This window comes from Mauremys reevesii, linkage group 13 (genome assembly GCF_016161935.1).
Source record: "Mauremys reevesii isolate NIE-2019 linkage group 13, ASM1616193v1, whole genome shotgun sequence".
Lineage (NCBI taxonomy): Eukaryota > Metazoa > Chordata > Testudines > Geoemydidae > Mauremys > Mauremys reevesii.
Genome location: NC_052635.1, coordinates 23,760,380 through 23,774,980, shown reverse-complemented (window position 1 = coordinate 23,774,980; position 14,601 = coordinate 23,760,380). Strand labels below are relative to the sequence as shown.

At 45.4% G+C, this 14,601-nt stretch overlaps 1 protein-coding gene across 1 annotated transcript in view; it reads right to left on the bottom strand.

The window, feature by feature from the left end:
• The window catches only part of LOC120380952 (agouti signaling protein), a 129,397-nt gene extending 115,007 nt beyond the window's left edge, over positions 1 to 14,390 (bottom strand). Inside the window, exon 1 of the mRNA XM_039498891.1 lies at positions 14,323 to 14,390. The gene's annotated coding sequence lies outside the window, so the exon portion shown is untranslated. The remainder of the gene's footprint in view (positions 1 to 14,322) is intronic.
• Positions 14,391 to 14,601: the final 211 nt, after the last annotated feature.

Genomic DNA, 14,601 nt, shown 5'->3' with positions numbered 1-14,601 from the left:
CAGCAATCACCGGGACCATACGCTGCTATGCTTTGCCATGCTATGATACCTGATTACTTGCTACATGCATGGCGTGGTAAAGTCTTCTACCATGGTGGGCGGAACAAGGCTGCCTTGCCCAGAAACCTTCTGCAAAGGCTTCTGGAGTACCTACAGGAGCGCTTCATCGAGATGTCCCTGGAGGATTTCCTCTCAATCCCCGGACATGCATCCCAAGTCCTCAGGGCAAATCAATCATTAAAAAACGCTTGCTTAAAAAACAATGTTTGCTATTTGCAAAGGTACACTCACCAGAGGTCCCTTCCATGGCGTCATTGTCTGGGATAGTTGCTTGGGAGGGCTGGGAGGAGGGTAATTCCGTCAGGGTCAGAAAAAGCTCCTGGCTGCTGGGGCTCACGGAGTGCTGTGTGCTCTCTGCTAGGTCATCCTCCTCTTCTTCATCTTCATCTTCCCCGTCTGCATAATCCTCAGACATGGCAGAGATTACAACCCCCACCTTGGAATCCACGGTCAGGGGTGGGGTAGTTGTGGCGCAGCCCCCTAAAATTGCATGCAGCTCAGCATAGAAGTGGCATGTTTTTCGACCTGCCCCGGACCTTCCGTTTGCTTCTTTGGTTTTCTGGTAGGCTTGTCTGAGCTCCTTAACTTTCACTCTGCACTGCACTGAGTCCCTGCTGTGGCCTTTATCCGTCATAGCCTTAGAAATTCTTTCAAATACTTTTTCATTTCGTCTTTTGGAACGCAGTTCTGTTAGCACTGAATCCTCTCCCCATATAGCGATCAGATCCAGTACCTCCCGTGCAGTCCATGCTGGAGCTCTTTTTCGATTCTCAGGAGACTGCATTGTTACCTGTGCAGATGAGCTGTTCGTGGTCACCTGTGCTGATGAGCTCTCCACGCTGGGGAAGCAGGAAATGAATTTCAAAAGTTCGCGGGGCTTTTCCTGTCTACCTGGCCAGTGCATCCGAGTTCAGAATGCTGTCCAGAGCGGTCAGTGGTGCACTGTGGGATACCGCCCGGAGGCCAATACCGTTGATTTGCGGCCACACTAACCCTATTCCGATATGTTAATCCCGATATTAGCGCTACTCCTCTCGTCGGGGAGGAGTACAGAAACCGATTTAAAGAGCCATTAAAATCGATATAAGGTGCCTCCTAGTGTGGACGGGTGTGGCGTTAAATCGGTTTTACGCTCCTAAAACTGGTTTAAACGCCTAGTGTAGACAAGTCCTGTGACTTTATTTCCTTTGCCAGCTATGATCAAAGGGGTGGGGTGGGTGGGGGGTGGTTGGCTTACAGGGAATTAAAATCAACAAAGGTGGTGGGTTTGCATGAAGGAGAAACACACACAACTGTCACACCATAGCCTGGCCAGTCATTGAACTGGTTTTCAAAGCCTTTCTGATGTGCAGCGCACCTAGCTGTGCTCTTCTAATTGCCCTGGTGTCTGGCTGCTCAAAATTGGCAGCCAGGTGATTTGCCTCAAACTCCCACCCCGCCATAAACGTCTCCCCACTTACTCTCACAGATATTATGGAGCACACAGCAAGCAGTAATAACAATGGGAATATTGGTTGTGCTGAGGTCTAACCTACTCAGCAAACAGCACCAGGGAGCTTTTAAACATCCAAAGGCACATTCTACCACCATTCTGCACTTGCTCAGCCTATAATTGAACTGCTCCTTACTACTGTCCAGGGTGCCTGTGTATGGCTTCATGAGCCATGGGAGCAAGGGGTAGGCCGGGTCTCCAAGGATAACTATTGGCATTTCAACATCCCCAACAGTAGTTTTCTGGTCTGGGAAGTAAGTCCCTTCTTGCAGCTGCTCGAACAGCCTGGAGTTCCTAAAGATGCGAGCGTCATGCACCTTTCCTGCCCATCCCACATTGATGTCGGTGAAACATCCCTTTTGATTCACCAGTGCTTGCAGCACCATTGAGAAGTGCCCCTTGTGGTTTATGTACTGGTTGGCAAGGTGGTCTGGTGCCAAGATAGGGATATGCGTTCCATCTATCACCCCACCACAGTTAAGGGGAAACCCACTGCAGCAAAGCCATCCACTATAACCTGCACATTTCCTAGAGTCAGTACCCTTGATAGTAGAACGTCAGTGATTGCATTGGCTACTTGAATGACAGCAGTCCCCACAGTAGATTTGCCCACTCCAAATTGATTCCTGACTGACCAGTAGCAGTCAGGCATTGCAAGCTTCCACAGAGCTATCGCCACTCGCTTCTCAGCAGTCAGGGCAGCTCTCATCTTGGTATTCCTGCTCTTCAGGGCGGGGGAAATCAACTCACAGAGTTCCAGAAAAGTGCCCTTATGCACGCAAAAGTTTCGCAGCCACTGGGAATCATCCCATACCTGCAACACTATGCAGTCCCACCAGTCTGTGCTTGTTTGCCAGACCCAGAATCCGCGTTCCATTCTATCAACCAGCCCCACTGCCGCCATGATGTCCCTGTTGCCACAGCATGTGCTTTCAGGAACGTCTGTGTCCATGTCTTCCTCACAATCATCCTCGTGCTGGCGTCTCTTAGCCAGGTTCTGCACATACTGCAGTATAATGTGTGAGGTGTTTACAGTGCTCACAACAGCAGCAGTGAGCAGAGCAGGCTCCATGCTATGGCGTCTGCATGGGTAACCTTGGCAAAAAGGTGTGAAATGATTGTCTGCAGTTGCTTTCATGGAGGGAGGGAGGGGAGAGTGACTACATGTACCCAAAACCACCCACGACAATGTTTTTGCCCCATCAGGCATTGAGAGCTTAACCCATAATTCCAACGGGCAGTGGAGCCTGCAGGAACTGTGGGATAGCTTCCCACAGTGTACCGCTCCATGAGTCGATGCTAGCCATGGTAGTGAGGACACACTCCGCCGACTTAATGCGCTTAGTGGGGGCATACACGATTGACTGTATAAAATCGATTTCTAAAACTCAACTTCCATAAAATCGACCTAATTTCATAGTGTAGACATACCCTTAAGGTGGCTGAGCAGGCAAGGCGATTAAGTATTCACCACTGGTACGACGTGTTTAAGGGTTGGTCACCCACCTGGTCCGCAGTTCTAAATATAGTTTTTCATTCCATCATTGTTCTATTAGTAATCCAGACTGTTATGTTGGTTCTAATGCTCTGCATGTGCTTCTGGATAAAACACATCTCTTCTAAATTGAAATCACAGGCTGAAATCATGACCCAATACATAGCTTTAAAACAGATACGGAAGATTTAAATAGTGACCACACAAGAATTGTTCTTGAGAGGTCAAAAGGGGGACAGTGTAGATAAATCTCTGCATTAAGCATCTTCGCATAACTGTGTATCATTGTCGTATGACTTTGTATTATGCCTCTTCATATAACCTTGCATTTAAGTCTTTCCATATATAACCTCTATTTTCATACAACTTTGTATGAAAGTCCTTTGATATAGGCAAAAAAAAAAACAGGAGTACTTGTGGCACCTTAAAGACTAACAAATTTATTTAAGCATGAGCTTTCGTGAGCTAAAGCTCACTTCTTCGGATGCATAGCTGTACGAGTTTTTTCATGAAGTTGATGGATTTCCACTCCATACGGCTAAATGCAGTGCCTTGCATAATGACAGGTTTCAGAGTAGCAGCCGTGTTAGTCTGTATCCGCAAAAAAAAAACAGGAGTACTTGTGGCACCTTAAAGACTAACAAATTTATTTAAGCATGAGCTTTCGTGAGCTAAAGCTCACTTCTTCGGATGCATAGCTTGTACGAGTTTTTTCATGAAGTTGATGGATTTCCACTCCATACGGCTAAATGCAGTGCCTTGCATAATGACAGGTTTCAGAGTAGCAGCCGTGTTAGTCTGTATCCGCAAAAAAAAACAGGAGTACTTGTGGCACCTTAAAGACTAACAAATTTATTTAAGCATGAGCTTTCGTGAGCTAAAGCTCACTTCTTCGGATGCAAATCCTTATATAGAAACTTTGTATTGAGCCCTGGTATAATGTGTTATCCCCTAAGGATAGTTAAGGTAGAAGAAAAATGTCTTTTCGCTAGGAGTAGAATAAGATCCTCCCCCCTTTTATTCAATTGTCCTGTTGAATGAATGAGGTGTGAATGAGTAAGGCATGGAAGGCAAACACCTCCAGACAGCTGCAAGAGTTGGAGAGGAAATGGAAGCCAGACCCAAGAACAATAAAACTTGTCAAGTGGTTCATTAAAGAAGATCAGACATATTGATGGCCTTCAGAGTTAGAAGCAAGCACCTTCTTTTGAAAACACCCTCTTTGAAAATAAATGTGGCAGCATTAAGACAACACCCAGAAGGAAGCGCCACAAATGACCAACTGACCGACACAGATTTTGCATCTGGTATATATTTGCATGAGAGGGAAGCTGCTATAAATGTGATGTGTCTTGCAGAGGACCCTGGGTCTCATCTTGTCAACATCGGAGCATCGATCCAGACTGACAGAAGTCTGGCTCCACCCCTCTTCCAACAAGACAGAGTGTGTTTGTGTGTGTATCTGAGTGCATAAGTGTTATATATATCATATGCATATGATACAATGTTAATTGATATATGTATTACCAATAAATGTGGCGCTTTGCCTTATCTCCCTGAAAAGATCCTGTCCGGTGGTTTAAGTACAACAGGGTCCCTGCCCGGTTGATGTCCTCAGTTAGCGAGGATACCATGACATCATCCAGAAAGTGGGTCCCTTCCCAACTATTGGATCATTTCTCTCCATGCCAGCTTGATGCGCTTCTGCCTGGAGACTTTCCTCCTCCTTGACAGCACAAGGGCAGTCAAACAGGAAGTGGGACTGCTTTATGTCCTTGACAGTCTCCTCAATGTACCTCTCTGTCTCCCTTTGCTTCTCTAGTGCAGCCGCTGTGGCCTCAAGAGCACATACTCTGTCTTTGACAGCCGTGAGTTACTTGCCCTGCATGCATGCATACACCACCTGTCCACAGGGCAGGTCGTAGGTGCCGACTCTGTGGGTGCTTCACCCACGGAAAGTAAAACAGTGGGTGCTGAGCACCCACTGACAATAGTAGTTATGCAGACCTGGCCACAGATCAGCAGTTCCAGGGTGGCCCCACCCCCACTGGTGAGCTAATAGGTGGTTGTGCTTATCAGCTGTTTAGTGGACTCTGCTAACTAGCTGTTTAGCAGTCCTGCCCCCACCTATCAGCTGTTTTGTGGCCCCTAGGATGATCAGCAGCTGTGAGATCTGCTCACCTGGGTTGCCCTGCCTCCTACCTACATCTCTTGAACAGGCTCCTGCAACTCCCAGCCTGGCTTTAACTGCAAGCAGCAGGTCAGTCCCATTCCAGGCAGAGGGAGCCTGGTTGGGCTGGGGCTGTGTGTGTGGGTGTGAGTGTGGGTGCGGGTGCACGCAGAGTCACTGCTACTGCCCCTGCTCCCCATTTCTTCAATTGCTGAGCTGCTCTGCCTGGGCTGGGGGAGGGGTGTCTGTCCTCAGGGATGCTCTTTAGGAGGGGAAGGGAGGACTGTTCTGCCCCCACCCCAGGTTAGTAAAAATCTAGGGGCAAATTTGTCTCTCTCATCCCTCCCTTGCACCCATGCATCCTTTATCCAAAATATTCATTTGGCACGGATGTTAAATCAGACAAAACACAGAGTTTTTCAAGGTGTGATTTAAAATCCCTTCCTCTCTCCATTGCTCAATTTTCTGTCCCTTGACTCTTGCGAGGTTATCATTTCACTAGGTCTCCTGTTGTCATAGGCTTTGTCAAGACTAGTGTTTGTCCTCCTGTTGTAGTTGATTGCCAATTGCTTGTTAAGTGAGTGTAAATGCTAACCTAGACACTTTGCAAATGTTTGTTTGTATCAGGATGTGGGGGCTCAGTCTCCAGCAAACCACAAAACTTTGTGCTTGAGGGCTTGGCTACACTGGAGAGTTGCAGCACTGGTGGAGGCTTTACAGCGCTGCAACTTAGGCTATGGCTACACTTAAACTTCAAAGCGCTGCCGCGGCAGCGCTGGCCGCGGCAGCGCTTTGAAGCGCTAAGTGTAGTCAAAGCGCCAGCGCTGGGAGAAAACTCTCCCAGCGCTGTCCGTACTCCAGCTCCCTGTGGGGAATAACGGACAGCGCTGGGAGCGCGGCTCCCAGCGCTGGGGCTTTGATTACACTGGCGCTTTGTAGCGCCGCAATTTGCAGCGCTGCAGAGGGTGTGTTTTCACACCCTGCTGCAGCGCTGCAAATTTGTAAGTGTAGCCAAGCCCTTAGTCACCGTCCACACTTGCAAGGCACATACAGCGCTGCATCTCCCTGCCTGCAGCGCTGGCTGTACTCCTGCTCTGCCTCGGGTATAACTATTGCAGCGCTGGTGATGCAGCGCTGCTCCGCCAGTGTGGCCACCAAAAGCGCTATAATTGGCCTCCAGCAGAATTTTCCCATAATGCTTTTAACTAAAGAACTCTTTGTTTTGTTATGATGCCTCTCTTTGTTTTGTTGTGAACTCAGGGCTCCCGGAGCTGCTTATCTAAAAAACAAACACAGCGCCTGTTTGCTGTGAATGAGGCAGGCAGGGGGATGAATGTCTACAGCTAGTGTTTGCTTTAGGAGAGAAACAGCACGGCGGGGAGGGGGAGGGGAGGAAGGGAGTCCTTCGGAGCAGCTGCTTATCTGGTCTGCAGGCTGTTTGCATTTAAGAGTGAATGAGGCATCAGGGAAATGGTCAGAATTTGCAAGGCAGGGAGCTGACACAGTGTCGGCTCCAAAAATCCTCTCTCTCTCTCTCCCCCCCACGCTCCCTGTCACACTCCACCCCACCCCCCTCTTTTGAAAAGCACGTTGCAGCCACTTGAATGCTGGGATAGCTGCCCATAGTGCCCATAATGCACCACTCCCAACACCGCTGCAAATGTGGCCACACTGCAGTGCTGGTAGCTGTCAGTGTGGCCACACTCCAGCGCTTTCCCTACACAGCTGTACGAAGACAGCTGTAACTCCCAGCGCTGCACATCTGCAAGTGTAGCCAAGCCCCCAGAGCAAACATTTGTGGAGAGCCTTAGTTATCAACGTAATTAGTATTTTTGAAATTAGCTCAAATTATAACAGGATCACAATTCTCAGCTAGACAAAACCAAAGCATGAGTCCCCCAGGCTAGACAGGACCTGGATTTTTAATATAAAAAGAGGCAACATAAATGTATCTTCCTTCCCCAAAACAAACACAAACAAACATACAAACAAAAAAAATCTAGGCCCCCCAAATCTTTGTGCCTTCTTTACACATCAGAAGAAAATAAAAAAGGCAGAGTCTCAGTTATTGCCCCTTTACAGATCATCTTTAAAAATGAAATTATCCTTTACATTCCTTATTCCCCCCAAATTAGGGTAACTGCTGACTTTGTGGGGCTGAAAAGCTGGACCTGGGTGTGAGAATTTGTCACTTTCCACCATTGCATGTACTTATAGAACAGAATGCTCGGAGCACAACAGCATAGGTTAGTGTAAGAGACAGCTGATTAGGGGAAAGAGGCCATCAAAAAAGCCTTGTCTTGAAAATAACCACAGAGCAAGATTTTTGAGGTCATAGAATCACAGAAGATTATGGTTGGAAGGGACCTCAGGAGGTCATCTAGTCCAACCCCCTGCTCAAAGCAGGACCAACCCCAACTAAATCATCCCAGCCAGGGCTTTGTCAAGCTGGGCCTTAAATACCTGTAAGAATGGAGATTCCACCACTTCCCTAGGTAGCCCATTCCAGTGCTTCACCACCCTACTAGTGAAATAGCTTTTCCTAATATCCAACCTAGACCTCCCCCACTGCAACTTGAGACCATTGCTCCTTGTTCTGTCATCTGCCACCACTGAGTACAGCCGAGCTGCATCCTCTTTGGAACCCCCCTTCAGGTAGTTGAAGGCTGCTATCCAATCCCCCCTCATTCTTCTCTTCTGCAGACTAAATAAGCCCAGTTCCCTCAGCGTCTCCTCGTAAGTCATGTGCCCCAGCCCTCTAATCATTTTCGTTGCCCTCTGCTGGACTCTCTCCAATTTGTCCACATCCTTCTTGTAGTGTGGGGCCCAAAACTGGACACAATACTCCATATGAGGCCTCACCAGTGCTGAATACAGGGGAATAATCACGTTCCTCAATCTGCTGGCAATGCTTCTACTAATGCAGCCCAATATGTCGTTAGCCTTCTTGGCAACAAGGACACACTGTTAACTCATATCCAGCTTCTTGTCCACTGTAATCCCCAGGTCCTTTTCTGCAGAACTGCTGCTTAGCCAGTCAGTCCCCAGCCTGTAGCAGTGCCTGGGATTCTTCCATCCTAAGTGCAGGACTCTTCACTTGGCCTTGTTGTTTAAGTGAGATACAGTCCCATTAAAAAAATCATGTAGCATCCACATTTTACACTTCCTATAACTCTTTTTTTTTTACACATATTTGGGACTCAAACTTTGGCTCTAATCCTGAATTTACTCTCTCAGGATCAGTCATGGATAATTTCTACCATCCACTTTCCTTTTGGGGAAGTAATCACTAAAAAGCTATTCAGGGGCTGGGGTAGAATTTATGGTGCAAATGTAGGTCATCTGATCAAGAGGTTCCCAATATATGTCCTCCCCCCCCCCGCATTATGTGCTTCTTTTAATTTTCAAAGTACTCTAAAATCCACGTGCATAATGAGATTATCTAGGATATTGGTAATGCCACAACAGGGCCAATGGTGCAAGTTTGGAGAAATTTGGTTCAGGTGTTCCGCAGATAATGTCTCCCTCCTCCCCCCACCCAATAAGTAGAAGATTTTAATATTTCAGTTGCTCTATAACAATGGTGTTCCACAACTGAAACTGAGGTGGAGGGGAACTCTCATTGGCACAAATGGATCATTTCACACCACTCAGAGCTATTTTGTTAGACTATTCATCTCTTTGGCATGTTCTAATTCATCTGAGGACACCCCACTGAGGTGAATGGACCATTCCACACACATCTACAGTACTCCTGTACTGCAGAGGGCTGTGCAGAACCCCTTCCTTTACACTAGCTTCCTGACGTAGATACAAATCCGGGGCTCCCTGCTATTCCTCTTGCTACCTCCAGCTGGTAGATGAGCTCCTCACAGCCCATCAGTTACTATCCTCCTGTCTCCCCATGGCCCTTCCTGCTCTTCCAGGGGCATGGTGGGGCCAGGAGGAGGGCAGAGCTGGTAGCTAAAGTGGCATATCATTCCCTTCCCACAGGTGCCCTCCAATCATGCCCCCTCACTTGTACCGTAGCTACTGTGCTATATAATTGGTTATGTTTTGGCTATATACAGTGTATATTTTATAGTAAAAATTAAGGTAATAAAATAAATGAATAGAATAGTGGATACTAGTATTTGCCACTTTCTTTTTATTTATGCCTTGCAAGTACCAGACAGGATCTTGTCTGTGTCTATGTTAATTCAATTAAAGAAATTTCAAAGACCTAGGCCCCAATGTAGGAAAAAATAGTTGCAACATTTAGTAAGGCCTAATTTATGGTGCCTTTTTTGTTCAACATAAAACACCGCTATTTGTTACATTTTGAAGGTCTCTGTTAAGAACTGTTTTGTGTGTGAATAAGGAATGTATGTGTTAAGAAATAAGTGTAAAGCTGAACCAAATGTATGAGGAAGAAACCAGAGACAGACGCAAGGGCACCAGGAGGCTGCAACACGCCCCTATTGAAATGTCAAAGAAGGGCAAATTAATGACGCTAAAAATAAGACAGGCACCTAACAGGGACAAAATAGCTGTAATAAAAAATAAAAAGAACAATTTTAAGAAAACAAGCACTCGTCAAACAACAATTAATTACAGCATAATGGAGCAAAACTCATTGGTCCTAATGAAGGAAAATCACTATATAAACAGGGCGCCTTGCCATGAAACTTTGGGTTTGTCCTGCCAAGACTTCCCCAGAGCATCGTGTTGCGACCGATGGAACCCGGCTCCTCCCTACCGGAGATCAACCTAGCTGGCCACTGGGTTGATCCGGACTATAACATCGACTGGCAGGACAGTGTGCATGGTGTGTGTATGTGTGACTAAAAAGCATATGCTAAATTGCTGTATTTTCAATAAATGTGGTGTGTTGCCTTCTCATAGAATCAATCATAGAATTGGAAGGGAGGGACCTCAGGAGCTCATGTAGTCCAGGTCTGCACAACTCGTAAAGTGGCAAGGGCCATATTACTCCAAAGAAAACAGCTGAGGGCCGAAACCCCCCCAGCCCCGCCCAGCCCTGCAGAAACAACCCCTCCTTCCCCAGTGCTGCCCGGCTTGCGGAAACAACCCTCCTTCCCCAGCGCCGCCCCGCCAAAACAGCTGTGGGCTGAAAAGGAAGGTTTGTGTGTGTGTGTGTGATACTTTATTAAGAATTTTTCAATTCTTTTTGGCAACAAGCTTGTCATATTCGGGGGTCATATTTGAAGTGGATATTTTCATAATGTCTTCCAAATGGTCATCAGTCAGAGAAGAACGTTGCGAGGACTTTAATTCTCCCCCTATTGCCCAGCACTTTTACGACCCAGGGTTCATACACCAAATATAAAAATCTCTCTCAGGATCAGAGCGAGAAACATTAAGTTCTTTTTTTGTGCTCAGTTTTGCTACGGCTGAGGGTGTGTGCACCTAGGATTTTTTGGTTTGGAGCGAGGATTTCTAAGTCCTTTCTTTTTCAGATCGCTGTGTATTTAAAAGCAAAAATAAAAAATAACCAAAACTCTGGTGAAAGTTAATTGTGTCCCTTTTAAGACTGTCTCTAAGCTGCTAATGGCTTTAAATCCAAAAGCAAGCCAAAAAGCATCTGTGTTAATGTAAATTACCTAAATATTAATAATAAAAAACCCTGCCCATAAATGGCAGCACAAAAAAACTAAAAATCAAACCAAATCAAAATAATAAAAAAGTAAGGGCACTGATAAAAATGCCGGCCCCTACCAATGCCCACTCTTTAAAAGTACTACTGGAAAAAAATTAATTTTCTTAGCCCACACCTTTATAAAAACTCACCCATTGTAAAAACTGCTAAAAAACTAAACAAAATAAAAATTAATAAAAAGCAAAACTCTGCTTCAACCCTGCTAAAACAGAAGGCTCTCATAGCCCAAACCCTGCATGTCCCTAATGAATCACAGCCTTTTGTTATTCGTTTGGCGGCTAATAACATGGCCGTGGCTGCCGCACTATTACAAAATATTAAAAATCAAACAAAAGTCCACAACAAAAAGACAGACAAAAAGGCCATTTAAAATAGTCGAGTAAATACAATAGCCCGACAACACAGTATAGCAATCGTAACTAAAAGCCAAACTAAAAGCAACCCCACCAAGGCTCCCAAGCCAATGAGCGCTAATACAAAGCACCAACACCCCCTCTCCCCCCCAAAAAAATAAAAAAGCAAAAACTAATTAATGTAGCAAAAACTATTCATGCATAAAACCCCCCAAAAACCAAATCCTAAATAGGGTAAAGCAAACTGCAAATTAAAAATCTATAAAACATAATGTTAAAATCTGGGTAAAAAATTGCATTTGGTGCGCACAAAATAAAGCAGCCCATAATGCACCAGCAAAGGTCCAAATTAATTTTATTAACAAATTACCAAAAAAATAAATTCAATACTTGCTAGTAATAATTAATTTTGTTTCAAAATAAATAAAGGCATTTCCTCCTGAACCCAACAGCACCAAGGTGGTGGCTAAAAAGTTTTGTAATAAGGTGGTGTGTAAATATGGCACGGCTAAAATAATAAATTCCAATAACAAAAGGGCCTTTATAAAAAAAGTTTTTACATCAATGTTACAAGCTTTAAAAATTAAACAAAAATTCCATATATCATATCGACCACAATCCTCAGGTCAGGTCTAGCGCATAAATCACACTATTAAAAAATCGCTGCAAAAGGTAATAAACCACACCGGAAAAGATTGGCCAGACAAGCCGCCTCTAATTCTAGCGGCTCTCCGCAGCAGCAACAAACTAAAAACCAAAATTCAGCCATTCCAAATAACGTTTGAACACTCCATGCATCTTATGATTGACCCTAGCCACCTAACACAAAATTGGGGAAAAACCCCTAATGTAACAGCGTAAACATTTGCAGTGGCTTAAGCAGCTGCCAAAAACCAAAACCACTTTCCAATATAGGGTCAAGCAAGCTATTAAACAAATAAATACAAAAATCCGTGCACAAAAGCATACGAAAGTAGCCCTATATAAAACAGACAATCAAATGATGTACCTCAAATTTTAAAAAAGGGCCACTCCCTAAAATCAAAATAAACAAAACCCTATTCCATAGAGGAGCGCCCCAGTCCACTGGTATACCATAGTAAAAAAAAAAAAACAATTAAAATAAGTACATGTCTCACAAATTAAACCTTTGCATAATTAATAATGTCTTGGACTTTTTACAAAAAAGAACTCCTAAAAATCGTAACATAAGATGCTGCTCAACCACGACTACCTCCAAATCCGTAAAACCTCAGTATAAGGTTTGGCAGTCCCTGTTCTTGGGGGCCTGTATGTCCCAAATATTCAAAAATATCTTGGGGGAGCCCACCACAATCTCTCCCCTGATCAAAAATAATCCCCCCCTAACTAATCAATCATAAATCCCCATGAAAAAAACCAAAAATCCTCTTAAAATGGTCTAATAAAAATACAGATCAAGTCCTAAGGCCACTAAAAAATACCAATATCTATGCCTGGAAAGGGGAAGTGGGACTTAAGGTTCACATTACAAACATCACAAAAATACCAAACCACTGGGTAATAGAGGGTAAAATAAAGGGTTCCTATGGGGACACCACCGAAAGTGCCAGCTACCCACAATTACCATATCAGTAAAATAAGCCTGTTAAAACAAAAACAATACTAACTGTCATTATTATCCAATACCTAACAAAAATTAGCTAATCATCTGCTTCTAAAAGCAAAAATAACTCAGTTTTTCCCCAAAAATATAAAAAACCCCAAATTATTCAATAACACATGCAAATAAAAATCTGATTAACATCACTAATTCTAAAAAAAACCCTCACTGCTTATCATTGGTATAATGGTTTTACAGGCTGGTCACCCACTTCCAAACGCATATTCCCTCCTTTAAAAAACCCACATATTTTTTAAATGATTGTCCAGCTTGGTGAGCACACGTAGCACCTCTCTATTGTTGTGTGCAGCTGCCCAACTGATCATGCTGGCTACAGATGTGCCTCACACAGGGAACTGACAGGTTTGGAAAACCTTGCTCACCATACCTTAACACCTCACAAGGAACTCCCCTCCATTTGCAGTAGATAAGGTACGTGCTAAACAACATGTTCAACTCGCTATAATGCAAAATCTAAACTTCTGGCCTCAGCAACACTAACATATTTATGGCTGACACATGTAAACCGGCTATACATGTGACCATGGGGAATATATGAGACTCACCTCTGCTTAGTTCCCTCTTCAACTCAAGAAGTGTGTTTCAGATTCCTGCTGGCACTGCCAGTCTGATTTGCCTTCTCTGAATTGTCAGATTGAGTTTATATCTGCTGGTGAACCACAGCACCACTCATGAGACTGCTTCCCAGGCTGGTGAACCACCTGTGGTTCATTAATTTTATACTAGTGTCACTCCACTGATTTAATTGGCGTCGCTCCTGATTTACACTGCTACAAGTGAGGAGAGAATCAGGACTAGCACCCGGGGGTGCTCCGGGGCTCAAGCACCACCAACTCCCTGGGTGCTCCGGGGATCAAGCAACCATGGAAAAAAAATAGTGGTCAGCACTCACCAGCCACCACTGTTCATCTGGGCCGCCGTTCAGGTGTTCGGCAGCTGGCGTGGGGCCTTGGGGGAAGGGGCGGATTGGGGGCAGGAAGAGGCAAAGCGAGGCCAGGGCTTTGGGGCGGGGGTGGGGCACCCACCAGGAAAAATAAAAGTCAGCACCTATGGCACAGGTAATCACACATGTTGCACTACATGCAGTAAACTGGGTAGCAGGGCCACCCGGGGGGGGGGGGGGCGGCAAGTGGGGCAATTTGCCCCGGGCCCCACAGGGCCCCCCATGAGAATATAGTATTCTATAGTATTGCAACTTTTTTTTATGGCAGGGACTCCCGAAATTGCTTTGCCCCAGGCCCCCTGAATCCTCTGGGCGGCCCTGCTGGGTAGCCCTCTCCCTGCTGCTAGTCTTGGGCCTAAGCATTAGGGTATGTTTGTTATGTGTACTTGCTTCTCTTTAGTCTGTCAGTTACTTTTCTGGGGGGCCTGGTGCCTTTCTAATTGCGAAATCCCTCCGACTCCTCCCGCAGCAGCCAAACTCTCCTTACCTTGGCAGCTCACACAGTGGCTGTGCTCCCTCGCTCTGTTGTGGGCTGTCTCTGCTCCTATCTTTCCATTTCTCCCCAGAAAGCTACAAAATGACACAAAACTGAAAATAAATAAAGTTGGTTTTGGTGAACCTGAAACATATGCTTTTAATTTCTATCTCCCCTCCTCCCGCCCCCCGCCCCCCAAATGTCTACAAATGCAGCTCCAAGGGAACAACTGCTCTCAAATCACAGCTGAGGTGGTCGGCTCCAGATTCCCCGGGTGCAAAAATGATCTCT